The sequence below is a fragment of the Felis catus genome, chromosome D2, assembly GCF_018350175.1.
Source record: "Felis catus isolate Fca126 chromosome D2, F.catus_Fca126_mat1.0, whole genome shotgun sequence".
Taxonomy (NCBI): domain Eukaryota; kingdom Metazoa; phylum Chordata; class Mammalia; order Carnivora; family Felidae; genus Felis; species Felis catus.
This window is the reverse complement of record NC_058378.1, coordinates 12,907,696-12,923,526: the sequence shown is the minus strand read 5'-3', so window position 1 is coordinate 12,923,526 and position 15,831 is coordinate 12,907,696. Positions and strand designations below refer to the sequence as shown.

Sequence of the window (15,831 nt, the reverse complement as noted above, 5' to 3'; positions counted from 1 at the left end):
ATGGTTGAGTAACATTCCAGTGTGTGTGTGTGTGTGTGCGTGTGTGTGTGTATGTGCATGCACGCACACACACACGCGCACGCATCACATCTTTATCTATTCGTCTATCAATGGACATTTGGGTTGCTTCCATATCTTGTCTATTGTAAATGATGCTGTGACAAACATAGGAGTGCATGCATCTTTTCAAATTAATGTTTTCATTTTCTTTGGGTAAATACCCAGTAGTGGAATAGTTGGATCATAGAGTAGTTCTATTTTTAGTTTTTTGAGGCACCTCCATACTGGTTTCCACAGTGGCTGTACCAATTTGCATTCCCGCCAACAGTGCATAAGGGTTCCTTTCTCTCTTCATCCTTGCCAACACTTGTTATTTCTTGTCCTTTTGATTTTAGTAATTCTGACAGGTGTAAAGTGGTATCTCCTTGTGGTTTTAATTTGCATTTCCCTGATGATTAACGATGTTGAGCGTCTTTTCGTGTGTCTGTTGGCCATCTGGATGTCTTCTTTGGAAAAAATGTTCGTTCAGATCCTTTGCCTGTTTTTTAATTGGGTTATTTGGGGGGGTTTGGTGTTAAGTTATGTAAGTTCTTTATATATTTTGGATATTAGCCCCTTATCAGATACATCATTTGCAAATATCTTCTCCCATTCAGGAGGCTGCCTTTTTGTTTTGTTAATGGTTTCCTTCATTGAACAAAAGCTTTTTATTTTGGTGTAGTCCCAGTAGTTAAGTTTGCTTTTATTTCCCTTTCCAGAAGAGATATAGCTAGAAAAAATGTTCCTATGGCCAATGTCAAAGAAATTACAGCCTATGTTTTCTTCTAAGGTATTTGTCAGGTCTCACATTTAGGTCTTCAATCCATTTTGACTTCATTTTTGTGTATGGTGTAAGAAAGTGGTCCGATTTCATTCTTTTGCATGTAGTCGTCTTGTTTTCCCACAGTATTTGTTGAAGAGACTGTCTTTTCCCAGTCGCATAGTCTCACCTCATTTGTTATAGATTAATTCACCATAAAAGCATGGGTTTATTTCTGCACTTTGTATAAAGAGCAACACCTTAAAAAAAAAAGAAAAAAGAGGAAGAATTCTAAAGCCTTTGGACTCCAGCGGGATGCCAGGAGTGAGGTTCTTCCTAGACTGCCCCTCCTTCAGGTACCAGCACTTCCAGGAACCCCTGTCCTTAATGAACCCCCTTTCTCCCTAACCAGCCACCCAGCCCACTATTGGTCCTACTATTGGCCTTGTCAAGGAGGTCACCTGTAGGTCACCGCTACTCCCTCCCTGTAGCCCCTTTCACTCAACCCTCGTTTGAACACTGTGCACTGAATTTCCCCGGGCTTGAGGATAAATGAGTAGTCACTTTCCACCACAGTCTAGGTCAGCAGGCAAGAGTTCTGGGGCTCCACCATTTTCTGTAGTAGACTCAGTATTCATGCCACGTGCCCGGAAGTCTCTGTATTTATTCAGCACCTGAGCTGTGCCCCTAGACCACCACCCTACCCCACAGTCCCTGCACTGAGACGGGGACCACCCCAGATCTCTGAGGGCCCGCTTCTTGGCTTCTGAGGCTGAGGTATTTCCCTCACGTCTAAAGGTCATTAGAAGGGGTGACAGTTCCGGGACCTTATTCATCTGTTTATTTAAAGATACCCCCACTGCCCCATGTCTATTTACAAAATGGTAACTGTGAAGGTAGAGATTCACAGAGGCTCTCAAAGAGGAGACAGAGAAAACCCGCCAGGGAGGACAGGCGGGAAGGCCCGGGGGTTGGCAAGGCTGTGTAGGGCTGACTGGGAAAATTTAAGACAGCAAGCACCAGCCAAAGTCTCTGGGAAGATAAATAGGCTTATCAATTGTTCTTTGACCTGTAGATACTGGTCTTGTGTCAGGAAAAACAGTCCCTGCAGTTTTTAGATTCCCAAAAGGCATCCAGGGGAATGAAGAATTCACTTCCTAAGGAAATAGTGTCCTAAATTCTTCCATGTGCATTGTATCCAATGCTCGACTCGGAGGTAGAAAGGCTGCAGACGTGAAATGTTTGCTTTTTTTTTTTTTTAATCAAATTAACACAAAAAAACATGATATCCACGAGAAGGGAAGTAGGGATGGGAACTGAATCTTTCTTTTATTACACTTCAGCTCTTAATAGCTGACAGCGCTAACCTATAAAGCAAGGACACCTGTGTGAGTGCGTAAGTCAATATTTCAGGTGATGTGTTCTTGTTTTCTCTGCTAATTCACCTCATTTCTTTTGAACTCTCTGAGCAGTGTACTGCATTGTGAAATGTGTTATGTAATACGGACACCTAGAAGCACAGTGTTGAATGGGGGAATCACCCTAGATCTTATAGTGAAATAGGATTTTGTGATACATAAAGCTAAGTCATGTGGTTCTACTCTGTTGGGGGGCAAAAAGTAACAACACCCACAGTTTTATGAATAACCACGACCGTGACTGCTTATGTTTCCCGGTAGGAAAAAAAAAAAAGTTTCACGTCTTATGCAGTGATGTGTGGGCAAGATTGCTGTGAACCGGAAGCCAGAGTCCTGAGGCCCGCCCCAGTCCTGCTAAACCAGCTATTTGACGGTGGGCCTCAGTTTTCCCATCTGTGAATGAGAAGTAGAACTCTTTTTTTTTTTTTTTTAATTTTTTTTTTCAACGTTTATTTATTTTTGGGACAGAGAGAGACAGAGCATGAACGGGGGAGGGGCAGAGAGAGAGGGAGACACAGAATCGGAAACAGGCTCCAGGCTCCGAGCCATCAGCCCAGAGCCCGACGCGGGGCTCGAACTCACGGACCGCGAGATCGTGACCTGGCTGAAGTCGGACGCTTAACCGACTGCGCCACCCAGGCGCCCCCGAACTTTCTTTGGCTAAAAATCTGTGATGGCCACACTTCTCGATATGTAATATGTGCCTCTGTAAACTTGTCCTGTGGGTTTCATATTTGTGTATGTCCACTTTTCTCTCTGACATTATGAATAATATCGATTGCAGCCTCTCAGTGATCATATACAAGAGTTCTACTTCTCGGGGCACCTGGGTGGCGCAGTCGGTTAAGCGTCCGACTTCAGCCAGGTCACGATCTCGTGGTCCGTGAGTTCGAGCCCCGCGTCGGGCTCTGGGCTGATGGCTCAGAGCCTGGAGCCTGTTTCCGATTCTGTGTCTCCCTCTCTCTCTGCCCCTCCCCCGTTCATGCTCTGTCTCTCTCTGTCCCAAAAATAAATTAAAAAACGTTGAAAAAAAAAAAGTTCTCGCCAAAGATGACCAATGTCGAAACTGGTTGAATATTTATGGGACGTTCGTCTTCTGAATGAGAAGGGTCTGCGTCTTCTATTCTAAATGGTTTTCAGAAAAGGAGTTTAAACAGCTTTGCCTGGTAACCGTCTGACGTTTAAAGAGCCTAATGGTGAGCAAGATAGTCCTTTCGTTGAATCCCCTGGGACCTTGGCTCTCAATCTCATGAGGCGGGGCCGAAAGGGCATGGATTTAGATCTGAAGCTGCCTTGGTTTGGCCACCTACTAGCTTTGTGTGTGAACTTGAGCAGGGCTGAATTACCCTCTGCCCCCCTCACCTTTTGCCCATCAAGTGAGGATGATAATAATGTGCAGAGCTGGTGTCCGTGGAAAGTGCTTTGTAAGCTGACAAACACGGGAATGATGATCATTCTAAGGATTCAAATTTATAACAGACAAGGTGTGAACATTCTAACTTTTTAAACAATTAATGTCATTAATTTGCTACAACTCCGGGCAACCACATGGAAGAATTGCACAAAATCATGTTGAGTGAAAGAAGCCGGACACAATAAGGTAGGTTGTATAAGATTTTACAGAGCAGCTTCCAGGAAGCTGAGACTGTTTTTCTCTTGTTCTGTGCGTTGTTTACATGCGTGTGTTCAGTTTGTGAACTCATCACATTGCGAGCATAGGATGTGTGTGTGCCCTGTTCTGTACATATGCTCTATGTTAATAAAGAGTTAAAAGTTTTGATTTAGAAAAATTAGAAAAATTAGAAAATTTAGAAAATTTTAGAAAAATTAGAAAAAAGCAACTAACAAAAATCTTCAGATTATCTTCCAGAGTTAGTGAAGGGGTTCAGAAAAAAAATGCTTCAAGATGTACCACGTGGGCATGTGGATTATTTTGAACTGATGGCAATGAAGAGCCAGTGGACTCAAGAAACACTCTTACCTCTCTCTAAACTACCCAAAGGAATTTAGATAGGTGGTCTGGCCCAGAAAGAGAGCTGTTATCAGTGACAACTTTTTATCTGAAAGACCTGTCTATAGAGCAGGGCAAACATCTGATTACCAAACATCTATCTTTAAAAAAAATTTTTTTTTAATGTTTATTTTTGAGAGAGAGACAGAGTGTGAGTGGGGGAGGGGCAGAGAGAGAGGGAGAATCCGAAGCAGGCTCCAGGCTCTGAGCTGTCAGCACAGAGCCCGATGTGGGGGCTCGAACTCACGAACCATGAGATCATGACCTGAGCTATAGTCGGACGCTCAACGGACTGAGCCACCCAGGTGCCCCTTGAACATCTATCTTTATTGTCCTGTGAGCTACCCTCCCCACTTCCAGGGTTCCAGGCCGCTACCCCATTCCTTGGCTCAGGATGTTATTTAAGCCTCAATTGCCTGACTTGCCCATGATTTTTATTGCCTTGGTGGGGTTCTCGTACATACATAATTAAACGTGTTTTTCTCCAGCTATCTGCTTTGTATCATTTTTATAGTTAGACCAGCCACAGAACCTAAAAGAGTAGAAGGAAAACCTTTTCCTCCCTGACAGTAGCCACTTTTAACATTTGGATGTAGATCCTTCCGGAATTTTTTTTCTCTATATACTAACATATGCTACAAAAAACAGAATCATCCTTTGGTGACCCAATTTTCTCACTGGGCAATATACTGTAGTCTTTCTGAGTCAGTAAATTATCGGTTATTAACTGCATCATACCGGAGTTTGTTTTATCAATGCCGTGTTTTGCTGTCACAAATACTGATAAACACGACTTGTTCAGACATCTCCGTTCGGTAGCTGGTTTGTCTTTTAAGGATTCCTAAAACCGAAATGGGGGACCCTAGGAGCACACACATCTTTAAGGCACAGATTTTCTTCTAGAAAGACGGCACCAGTTTCCATTCCCATCTGCAGTGGGTGTGAACGCCCCTTTTCTCCGACGCTTTGCTAAAAGCGGATGCTATCACTCTTTTTAATCTTCACCAGTCAGGAAGTTAGGTGTAACCAAGCACAAGGGTCCACAGTAGGGGGGTCTAAGCTCTGACTCTGGGATAGAACAGACTTGGGTCTGTCTTCCAGCTCCAAGCTCTTCCCAAGTTCTAAAATGGGGTGAATGATAACATTTCCTAAAGAGAACCGTTCAATGGCTTAACCTCTGACTGTTCTCCCTTCTTTTCCCCAAACTCCTGTCTGGTCTCATCTCCACCCAGCAGCCTGGATGTTCTCCTGTGAATGTAAACCCCATTCCACCACTGCATTACCCACTGTCTTCCAACTTTTCCTTGAGCACCGTACATGGAACCCAGTCTGAACTCCTTCATCCATCCCAGCTGAGCACCTCTTCTGTGTCCGCCTGCCTCCTCAGCAAATGTTGTCAGGCCTCGCTTTCCCTCGCCCACCTTTTCGAGGCTGTTCTGTTCTCTTTCAGCGCCTTGTACAGGTCAGTCCCCAGGGCCTGTTTGCTCCTGCTCCTTCCTGTCTTTGCCGACTTCAGCTCGAAAACCACATCCTTAGAGAGCCCTTCCCTCCCTCCTTGCTATTTTCTCTCACGGCATCCTGTTTCTTCCTCCGCAGTTCTTATTACTATATGTAATTATAGATTTCTTTGTTCACGTTGGTATTTTCTGTCTCTCCACCCCTCAGTAAGCTCAGCGAGAACAGAGACAAGGCCTTTTTATTCCATTGCTGTGTGTTCTGAGGGCTAGCCTCACTAGTAGATACTCACTAAACACTGGGTGAATGAGACATTCATTCAGCATGTATTTATTAAGTGCCAGGCATTGTGGTAAGCACTCAGGATACAAAGATGGGTAAGACACAGCATTTCCTAACTTCAAGGAGCTCATAGTCTAGGGAGGGAAGCACATAATCGTACTATGTAGCAAATGCAGTGACTTGTTTCCAAGACAAAGACAGTATCATAGGGACAGGATGTCTAACCTCGTCTGGGAGAAAGGAAGATCCAAGAGGGTTTCCTGGAGGACATGTCATCTGATCTGAGCCACATAAAGCGGAGGAAAACATTATAAGCACAGGAACTGCCTGAGCCCAGATATGGAACTGAAAAGCAACATTTTGCGGGCAGGGAAACAGTCAGCAGTTTAGAAAATAAAGTGCAAGTCAGAAGATGCCGACAAAATATGGCCGAGAGACGGGCAGAGGCTGACCAAGGAGGGCACTGGAAGCTTGGATTTTTAAGTCAGAAGAGATCACTGGGAGTTTTAATGGGGGTGGGTGGGGGGTGGGGAGGTGGCAGATTTTTTGAGAAGGACACATTTGGAGGCGGGGAGACCAGATAAAATACGATAAGGACCTGACCAGGGGCAGAGGTAACAGTGAGAGAGAAAGAGAGTCGGGGACAGTTTCGAGAACCTTTACGACGTAGAACCAGTAAGACTTGGTTACTGATTAAATGTGGGACAGTTTGGCCGGGAGGTTGCTGAGAAAAGAGGAGAGTCGAGTTGGGGCGCCTGGGTGGCACAGTCGGTTAAGCGGCCGACTTCAGCCAGGTCACGATCTCGCGGTCCGGGAGTTCGAACCCCGCGTCGGGCTCTGGGCTGATGGCTCAGAGCCTGGAGCCTGTTTCCGATTCTGTATCTCCCTCTCTCTCTGCCCCTCCCCCGTTCATGCTATGTCTCTCTCTGTCCCAAAAATAAATAAACGTTGAAAAAAAAAAAATTAAAAAAAAAAAAAAAAGAAAAGAGGAGAGTCGATAGCTTGGCAGACGAGGTTATGACAGAATTCCATCAACCAAGAGAACACCTGGGAAGCAGGTTTGGCGAGTGGGAGGGAGTGAGGTGACACCTGAGGTCTGGGATACGCTGAATCCGAGGTGCTTGCGGGAACCCAGGAGGCATGGGCCCAGAGATCAGGGCTGGAGCTCTAGGTTTGGGAGTTATCACCCCCACCCCCGAGGCTGTGTGGAATGCAGTGGGCAACGGGGCCCAATGTGGATCCCAGGGAAACCCCCACATTGGCTCTCAGCTGGAATGAGAGAAAAATAGATGCAGTTAACCACCACCCCCCTCCCCCCCCCCCCGCTAGTTATTTACTCTTTCATGCTTGTTAATCTCATTCCCATTGCGTCCCCCAGGCTTGGGTGGCCAATCTCTAATAGCTAATAATAGCTGTGACTTACTGAGCCCTTGCTCTGTGCTGTGTATATTCCAAGCGCTCTGCTTGTATTGATAGCTTTACTCCTCACAAAAGCACTCACTGAGCCACCCAGGCGCCCCTCCAGTTAGCTTTATAAAGAAAATCTGTTTTGGGGCGCCTGGGTGGCTCAGGGGTTACGCATCCGACTTCAGCTGAGGTCATGCTCTCACAGTTCATGGGTTCGAGCCCCGCATCGGGCTCTGTGCTGACAGCTCGGAGCCTGGAGCCTGTTTCGGATTCTGTCTCTCTCTCTCTCTCTCTCTCTCTCTCTCTCTCTCTCAAAAATAAATAAACATTAAAAAGATTTTTTTAAGAAAATTTGTTTTTTCTGTTAAATACGTTAAATAACGTTCAAAACCAAATAAATGTTGCTGAGTACGGCAGGATGCCACCATTTTGATGTGCACACAATTTCTATAAATATCTCTTGTTTTAGAATAAGCATAGTAGGGAGGAGAGTGCAAATCATGCGAATAACAGTGGCACTCCCACATGTGTTGTGAACACTCCATGATTGAATCCAGCATCTATGGGACAAGGAAAGCCGTGAGGGTCTTACTCACTTCCCTTTGCAATTCCTTTTCTTTTTTTTTTTTTTTTCTTCAACGTTTTTTTTTTTTTATTTATTTTTGGGACAGAGAAAGACAGAGCATGAATGGGGGAGGGGCAGAGAGAGAGGGAGACACAGAATCAGAAACAGGCTCCAGGCTCTGAGCCATCAGCCCAGAGCCTGATGCGGGGCTCGAACTCACGGACCGCGAGATCGTGACCTGGCTGAAGTCGGCCGCTTAACCGACTGCGCCACCCAGGCGCCCCGTCCCTTTGCAATTCCTAAGGTGAATAATATATTATAAAACACTTCTCTGCTAAAAGAATGTGATTATATAGCTTTATTTTATGTCGTTTCCTTATGTAACTTTAGAGAACAGATCCAAGATTCACTTTACCCGTTAGTCATCTTAGGGAAGGCTTTTTCTGTAAATTTGGTATAGTGTCACATTTTCTGAATTTCTTTCCAAAGTTGGATAATGATGACCTGAATGGGGCATTCAAAGAAAAAATACATAATCCTAGGAACATGAACATCTTATTGGTGTATCAGTGAAGTAATGGAAATATTCTAGAACTCTTTTATAGGCTTGCTGCTATAAGAGTGTAACCAAGAATTCCACTTAAAATTGGAAGTTAAAACTTTATGTACAAACAAACAAACAAACAAACAAACAAACAGGTGGCTGCCTATTGGCCATAGTTTGTCGATTCGAGTTTTTGAAAATATTGCATGAAAATATAATTTATCTGAAACTCTACTCTAAGATCAGGCATGGGACAAGGATGACTACTCTTGACCCTTTAATTCAACATAGTATTGGAAGTCCTAGCCAGAGCAATTAAGCAAGAAAAACAAAAAAAGGCATCCGAAGCAGAGAGGAAGAAGTGAAACTGTCTCTATTTGCAGATGACATCATATTATATATTTTTAAAAAACGCTAAAGATGCCACCAAAAAAAAAACCCCAACACCTGTTAGACCTAAAAACAAATTCAGTAAAGTTGCAGGATACAAAATCAATATACAAAAATAAGTTGTGTTTCTTACACTAATAATGAAGCATCAGAAAGAGGAATTAAGAAAACAATCCCGTTTACAATTGCGCCAAAAAGAATAAAACACCTAGGAATAAATTTAACCAAGGAGGCGAAAGACCTGTACCCTGAAAACCAAGTCACTGATGAAAGAAATTGAAGAAGACGCAAATAAATGAAAAGGTGTTTCATGCTCAAGGATTGGAAGAATTTGTATCGTTAAAATGTCCGTACTACCCAAAGCAAGCCCTATCACAATTCCAATAGCATTTTTTTTTTCACAGAAATAGAACAAAAAAACTTCCATAAAACCACAAAAGACCCCAAACAGTCAAAGCAATCTTGAGAAAGAAGAACGAAGCTGGAGCCATCATAGTCATGAGTTCAAACTATATTACAAAGCTACAGTAATCCAAACAGACCCACAGATCAATGGAATGGAATAGACCCAACACATAAACCCACACATATATGATCAGTTAATTTATGACACAGGAGGCAAGATTATACACCGTGGAAAGGACGGTCTCTTCAATACATTGCGCTGGGAAAACTGCACAGCCACGTGCAAAAGAATGAAACTGAACCACTGTCTTACTACCACACACAAAACTAACTTAAAATGGAGTAAAGACTTAACTGTAAGATCGGAAACCATAACACTTGTAGAAAAAAAAACATAGGTGGTAAGTTCCGTGACATCCGTTTGGAGATGAGTTTTTGGATATGACTTTGAAAGCAAAGGCAAAAAAACAAACGGAAACAAGGGGGACCCCATCAAACTAACCACACAGCAAAGGGACCGTCAACAAAATGAAGACATAACCTACAGAATGGGAGAAGATATCTGCAAATCGTATATCTGATAAGGGGTTAAATATCTCAAATATATAAAGAACTCATACAATTCAATTTAAAAAATCTGATTAAAAATGGGCAGAAGAACTGAGTAGACAGTTTCTCAAAGAAGACATACAGATGGCCAATAGGTTTAATTTTCAGGGAAATGCAAGTCAAAACCACAACGAGACATCACCTCACACCTGTTAGAATGTCTGTTATCAAGAAGATGAGAAATCACAAGGGTTGGCAAGGATGTGGAGAAAGCCAACCCCTGTGCCCTGTTGGTGGGAGATAAATTGGTGCAGCCACTATGGCAAACAATATGGAGGCTCCTCCAAAAATTAAAAATAGAATTACCATATGATCCAGCAATCCCACTTCTGGATACTTATCTCAATAAAATGAAACCACCAACTCAAAAACAACATTTGCACCCTTATGTTTACTGCAGCATTATTTACAATAACTAAGACATGTAAACAACCTACATGTCTATCTATCATATCATATATCATATATATCATAATGGAATATATATTGTTACATATATTACACACAATGAAGTATTATTCAGCCGTTAAAAAGAAGGAAATCCTGCTATTTCCTGCATATATGATCCTTGAGGGCATCATGCTAAGTGAAACAAGTCAGATGGAGAAAGGCAAATTCAATACGATCTTACTTACATGTAGAATCTGAAAAATAAAAAACCTGACAAAACAAAAAACAAATTCTTTGATATAGAGACAAATAGGTGGTTGCCAAAGGCCAGGGGTGGGGAACAGATAAAGTGGGTGAAGGTGGTCTAAAGGTACAAATTCCCAGGGGCGCCTGGGTGGCTCAGTTGGTTAAGTGAGGGACTTTGGCTCAGGTCATGATCTCACAGTTCATGAGTTTGAGCCCCACACCCACCTCTGTGCTGTCAGCACGGAGCCTGCTTGGGATCCTCTGTCCCCCTTCTCTCTGCCCCTCCTCTGCTAGCACCCTCACGTGCATGCTCTCTCTCTCAAAATTAAAAACATTAAAAAAATAAAGGTACAAATGTCCAGTTATGAAATAAATAAGTCATGGGGATATAATGTATAGCATGGTAGCTATAGTTAATAAGACCATATTGTACATTTGAAAGTTGCTAAGAGAACAGATCTGAGGAGTTCTCATCACAAGAAAACAGAATTTGTAACTGTGTGAGAATAGATGCTGACTACACCTATTGTGGTGATCATTTTGTAATATATTCAAATATTGCACCATTGTGTTATACACCTGAAACTAACATAATATTACATGTCAAGTATATATTCTCAAGAAAAGTAAACACAAAATTTCTTACTCTCTTTTGACAGTAATGGAGAGCTATGGAAACTTAGATACTCTTTCCAAATAAGTCTCACAATAAGGCAAAAAAAAAAAAAAAAGAGAGAGAGAGAAAAAACATTTCACCCATTAGTAGTAAACTAAAATACCAAAAATCCCTCTTAAAAATGTTGTAGGACATACCCAAAGAATGCCCCCAATTCTACATCTGCCCCAACCCGCTCCTGGGACTCTAAACCCGTTCTTCTCATAGTGTAGGCCCCAACCAGGGGGCATCAACATCATCTGGGAACATGTTAAAAATGCATATTTTCAGGCCTCACACCTCACCGGTTGAATCAGAAATTCTGGGAGGTGGGGCCCAGCAATCTGTTTTTAACAAGCTTTCCAGAAACATCTGGTGCAGGCTGGTTTCCATAACCACGACTCCAGAATCACATACTCCTGTTGAAGATTCAACTCAGCGGTTAGTAGTGTCCCCCCATAGTAGATGCTAGCCATGCCTTGCCCAGGCTTCCCCGGGGCTCTGTCACCCTCACCATGCTGTCTGGCCTGAGATGCAAAGGCTCAGCCCCATCGCACCAAGGGGGACTCACTCTATGGTGCAGTTCCAGTTTCCAGAGCTGCCTGGAGGGGTGAGCTTGAAGCCAGCCTCCAGTCAAGACCCATCCCTGGTTGGGTTTCCGCTTGTCCTATCTGTCTCCCCCCACTGCCCTTCTCCTAAGAATACTTCCACGATGAATCACTTGCCCAAGAAGCCCCCTGCTTCTTGGGAACCCTACCTGGGATAGAAGGGGCAACACGGGAGCGCTTGAGCAATTGGGAGGGAGCTGGTTGGCCATGGTTTCAGGAATCCACAAAAGTAAGGGAGGCACTGAAGAAGAATTCTATTCCTCTGAGCAGAGGCTATGGTGATACTGATGACAGCAAGACTGCCTTTCTCCAGAGTAACAAAATGCCTTTGTTATGATTATTAATTTTGTCCTAAATCTCTGAATCTGAACCTTCCATCAAACTTCCTGCCTGGTGACTATCGAGGTCCTCGAGGCCTCGGGCAAGTTCCTTTTCCAGAATACTGTGCTGCCCCACCCCCCTCCTCTGCTCTTCATATTTGAAACTATTGTGACTAAACGCAGGTGTTCTTTGGTGGTTGAAATTGACCCTTTGTCACCCCCAGGCTGGGTGAGTGTCCTCCTCGGTCTCTGTGGTCTCCTTTGCTTCCCTAAAGCAACACTTGCCATACCCAATGTCCACGTCATTGTCCATTTATTGCTTCATAAGCCCGAGAAGACTCAAGAACTCTGAACATAATTCAGGCTAACATGGCCTGCTCCCTTGTTGTCTCATAGAAGGAAGGTACTTACAAAATGTTTGTCGGGAGATAAAAATGAGAGAGTAAATGAATGATTCATGTTACCAGAGTGCACAAGTTTTATGTGGATGCAAATTTGTTTTCACTCGTACAATGTCCCTTTGCTTTTTTAATTTGTTTGCTCTCTTGCCTCCACGGATGGCAAAGACTATGTCTTCTAGTCCCTTTCATCCCTGCAAAGACAATAGAACTAGTGTTTGATTGAATACTCAATTTTGAATACTGAATTAATCAGTCAACATGTATTCAAGTCCAAACTATTTTAAGGATACTTTAAAGACAGAGATTTAAAAATAAACGAAACACAGCAGTCTTCATTCATGGCAGCCTGATTATTTGTTCTTAAAGAGAGTCTTGTTGAATGCAAAACTAAGTTTGGTTTAATATTTGTTCTGTTTAATATTTGTTTTGGGTGGCTGAGTTGGTTAAGCATCCGACTCTTGATTTCAGCTTAAGTCATGATGTCACGGTTCATGAGTTCCAGCCCCACGTGGGACTCTTCACTGACAGCGTTGAGCCTGCTTGGGATTCTCTCTCTCCCTCTCTCTCTCTCTCTGCCCCTCCCCCGCTTTCTCTCTCTCTCTCTCTCTCTCTCTCTCTCTCTCTCTCTCAAAATAAGTAAATAAACTTGAAAAAATGTATATATATTTGTTTTGTTATACTTTGTTATCCTTTTCATGGAAATACATTCACAAATCATCAAAAAGTTTCTTCTCCAGACCACGTGACCCCATTTTGTCAGCAAAATGGTCGGTGTACCAATCCCGCTCTGGCTGTCAGCACGATCGGTATATGCTACCGCTTGGCTCAATCGTGGGGATTGAGAGGCAAGGTTGCAGGTTCAAGTCCTACCGTATGTACTTGTAGGGGAGTCAGGGTCCCTATGGCAGGACATGTTTGAATCTGAATCCAAGTCATAGAGGTGGGCAGCCTCACTTTAAAGCATGCACCTTTAAAGTTCTGGCGCTCGGTCCCCCGCTCCGTGCTTTGAAATGAAATCAAAGCTTGCTTTGGTCTTGACTTTAGCTTTGGTCTAATAATGGTCTGATAGGTATGGCTATGGCAGCCTTTTTGATTTAACTTTTCCCCTTTAATGACAAGAACACAAAGTCTTTGAGTTTCTTGGCCTCTGTGAGGTGAGTCATGTGTTTTTACAGATACAGAAATTGACGGAGGAATGACTTACATAAGGCAGAGGAGCAACTCCAAGAATACAGTGAATCCTGTGCCACGAGACTGCCCAGAACTACTGGGCCCGCTGCCCGCCTTCTTGCCCCTACACTGTACCAGGCATAAACATTAGCAGAGGAAAACAACGGTGGCCCATTGAGGGGGGAAGAGATAGGCCCCGGTTGCATTTCTGTTCTCCCCATTGGGGGTAAAGAACTACAGTTAATGGGGCTCTTCCTTTTTGCCTGCTCATGTCCCAGTTGGCCTCTGGAAGTTAGCCAGCACTCATTCTACAGCAAATGTGTGGTGGGTTCTGGGCAAAAGAAAATTATAATAAAAACAGAAAAGGCGAACCATGACATTGGCTCTAATTGCCCCCGAGGGTCTTTTTCTCTAAGCTACAAGGTATGCAATCTTATATTTTCCTACTAGGAATGGAGACATTTTACTTGTCAGCCATAGAAATTCTCCCACTTTCTTGGGTATAACGGGTGTTAACAAAATCATCCATCATAATGTGAACATCAACTTGAAGCAGATACCACTGGGTCTTTTGTATGGTCTCATTTAATCCTCATGACAACAAATATTTATTGAGCAACTCCCATGTGCCAGACACTGCATTGAAGACAAAAGATACAAAAAATAAATTGGGCCCAGTCCCGGCTCTCCAGAATTGTATAGTCTAGGGTGGAAGATATAATCAAGATCAATATTATAATACAGTATTATAAGAGCAAAGTGGTGAGCCTAGGTTGCTCTGGGAACACATAGGAGGAGACCCTAAACCAGTGTTGGATGTCTTCTTGGAGGAAGTGATTTCTAAGCACTATTTGATGGAAATTATTATCTCCAGGGATGCCTGGAGTCAGTCGTGGAGTGTCCTATTCTTGGTTTTGGCTCAATCATGATCTCAATGTTCATGGGTCCGAGCCCAGTGTTGGGCTCTGTGCTGATGACATGGGGCTGCTTGGGATTCTTTCTCCCTCTCTCTCTGCCCCTCCCTGGCTTCTGTTCTCTCTCTTTCACTCTCAAGAAAAAAAAAAAAAACAGAAAACAAAAAATTATATCTAAAAAAAGAAAAATTATTATTTCCAGAATTATCTTTCAGCCTAATAGAGTTTAGGGAAGACAGAATACTGGCCCCCAAAGATGGCCACATCCTAATCCCCAGAACCTGTGAATATGTTACCTTATATTGCAGAAGAGCCTTTGCTGATGTGATTAAGCAAAAAATCTTGAGATGGGGAGATTATCTTGAGCTATCTGGGTGGGCCCAATGAAATCACATGTAATCCCCTCTGAGAGGAAGCAAGAAGGTTAAAGCCAATAGTGGGAGATGTAGAAGCCGGAGGTTGGAGCTGTGGCAGGAAGGGGCCATGGAATGTGGGCAGCTTCTAGAAGCTGGAAAAAAACCAAACAAACAAGAAAATGGGTTCCTCTCCAGAGTCGCCTGAAGGAACCCACCTGCCAACACTTGTTTTTAATCTGCAAGACTCATTTCGGACTTGTTCTTGGGGCTCCTGGGTGACTTGTGAGTCGAGCTTCTGATTCTTGATTCCCGCTCAGGTCATGATCTCACAGTTGTGAGATGGAGTCCCACGTTGGCCTCCAAGCTGGGCATGGAGCTTGCTTAGGATTCTCTTTCTCCCTCCCCTTCTGCCCCTCCCCGCTACTTGTGCTGTCTCTTTCAAAAGAAAGGAAGGAAGGAAGGAAGGAAGGAAGGAAGGAAGGAAGGAAGGAAAAGAAAGAAATGGACTTTTCTAAAACTGTAATAGAATAAATCTGTGTTATTTTAAGCCGCTAGGTTTGTGGCAATTTATTACAGCAGCAATAGGAAATTTGCCCAATGTCACCAACTAGATAGGATGAAGCCATTTCTAAAACCGAGATTGGTATCCATTATATCTCAATAAAACTGGGGGGGGGGTAGGAACCCCCCAAAACCCAAGAGTGAATACTCCAAAGCATGGGCAGTCCTTCCAGAAAGCTTATGTCACCTTTTAAGAAATTCCTTGGCTATCTGCTCAACATGTTTTGAGGAGCTAGTCTACCAGGCTCCTTCCCTGCTCTCTTGCCTAAGGCACAACGTACACTTCTAGAGACAGCAAAAGTTATCAGATGCTAACATGCTAGAA

The 15,831-nt window shown here is 43.4% G+C and overlaps 1 long non-coding RNA gene across 1 annotated transcript in view; it reads right to left on the bottom strand.

The window, feature by feature from the left end:
- Positions 1 to 655: 655 nt before the first annotated feature.
- LOC123380742 overlaps positions 656 to 15,831 on the bottom strand; it is a 49,816-nt gene continuing 34,640 nt past the window's right edge. The window contains exon 3 of the long non-coding RNA XR_006586868.1: positions 656 to 1,059. This is a non-coding gene — a long non-coding RNA (uncharacterized LOC123380742). The remainder of the gene's footprint in view (positions 1,060 to 15,831) is intronic.